The sequence below is a fragment of the Fopius arisanus genome, unplaced genomic scaffold (genome assembly GCF_000806365.1).
Source record: "Fopius arisanus strain USDA-PBARC FA_bdor unplaced genomic scaffold, ASM80636v1 scaffold00013, whole genome shotgun sequence".
NCBI lineage: Eukaryota > Metazoa > Arthropoda > Insecta > Hymenoptera > Braconidae > Fopius > Fopius arisanus.
Genome location: NW_011887752.1, coordinates 1,020,061 through 1,021,678, shown reverse-complemented (window position 1 = coordinate 1,021,678; position 1,618 = coordinate 1,020,061). Strand labels below are relative to the sequence as shown.

Below are 1,618 nucleotides of genomic sequence, written 5' to 3'. Positions count from 1 at the left end.
TTATGCTTTAGCTATCCATGCACAATGCAATCAATCAAGTGAGACTATATACCGCTAAAAGATTGTGTTCTAAACTGGCCCGTTTTACATCGGGTAACCTTTTTACAGAGACTGTCGCGCGACAACAACCTTAAGAAAAATTTTCAATTAGCAGGATGAAATTACAAAATTTAGAATTCTCAATTACTAATTTATTTTATTTTTCCTCAACTATGGGCCTCAAGTATTCTCAAGTGTTTTACTTTTGAATATAGTTTTCCATGAAATACAGATGGTCACCAAAGTGAATTAAAAAATGTGAATGACAGTAAAATAGATAATTTAATGTAATACAATAAAATCAAGGAAAACCTAAAATTTTCATTCTTTTCCCAAACTAATTGTTTCTAATATTGTTGAATGATTTGTCTCATTCATCAATTAAATATAGACAGGTGAAACAATTAACCGAATTTTGAAAAAATGTGAATAATAATAAGAAAGAAATTAAAATTGAGAAGAAAATTGAATTTATCATATTTTTCTTCATACTATTAAAATGATAGGGGCATTCGTAATTTTTTCAGACGTTTTAGCCCTTTAAAAATTGATCAAAGGTCTTACCTGGAAGTAAACAAAGGACCGAATTAAATCCCCATATTCTTTACTGGAGTATGAGCGATGTCTCCACAAGATCTAGCAGATTTCCAACTGAAGAACTAAATATCGCTCTCACTAATCATGTCTAATCGAGCCGGCGAAAAAAATCATAAAAAAAGTTATCATGCGATGTTTCTCCATACACTATATTATCCTCACAACTGAACAATCAAGTGTCCTTATCGTGCTGCAATCTATCACCATTGTGATAAGAAGGCACCCAATAAATTCATGTCAATAACCGGAAAATCGAGAGAAAAAAAACTAATCGACACGCTCTTCCCAATTCGTTCTATTGCGCAATCGATTCTATCGATCATTTCATCAATGAAATAGAACACGACAGGCTCAAGGCATTTATTCATAAAAATAGAAACAACGTTGATCATCTCGGTAAATAGTTTGTCGGTAATTACATTGATCTCTGCCAAATACTCCCGAGGAATGAAATAAAACCTTGCCCGGTTGACTGGTTGGCAGAGGATGTCCCAGTTCTATATCTGAGACACGACCATGAAATTTATGATTACATTTTTCCACAGAACTAGTTTTCCTCATTCTCAAATAAACAAACAAATTTCACAAACCCAAACTAAACTAATAGCCGAAATAGACCGACAGGAATTATTGATATAAACTTTCGTTCCGCACTGCGAAAAATTTCTGAAAATTTTCATTGTATGAATTTTAATTTAGATTCAATGGAGAATGTGCGCTAAAATTCTCGTTAATTCTCTACACTTACGAAAATTCGATTTTTTTTCGGTTGAACGGAAACATTTTTCAATTTTCACGAATCTCGATACCTTAAATGTTTTTTTGAAAATTTCAAAATTCTATAGAACTCGCATATTAATAAGGGGAAAAATAAGTCCAAAAATTTGTCTTAAAAAATTCTTTGCGCTTACGAATTTCGAAATTGTTCGGACAAACAAAAAACATTAAAACTTTATTCAAAACATTATATAATGTGTGTAGA

General features: G+C 31.6%; 1 protein-coding gene across 2 annotated transcripts in view; it reads right to left on the bottom strand.

Moving 5' to 3' along the window:
• LOC105263154 (apyrase) overlaps window positions 1–1,021 on the bottom strand; it is an 11,564-nt gene extending 10,543 nt beyond the window's left edge. Inside the window, exon 1 of one of the 2 annotated variants that reach the window (XM_011299184.1) lies at window positions 604–1,021. The gene's annotated coding sequence lies outside the window, so the exon portion shown is untranslated. The remainder of the gene's footprint in view (window positions 1–603) is intronic. The other variant, XM_011299182.1, reaches the window with a different exon arrangement.
• Window positions 1,022–1,618: the final 597 nt, after the last annotated feature.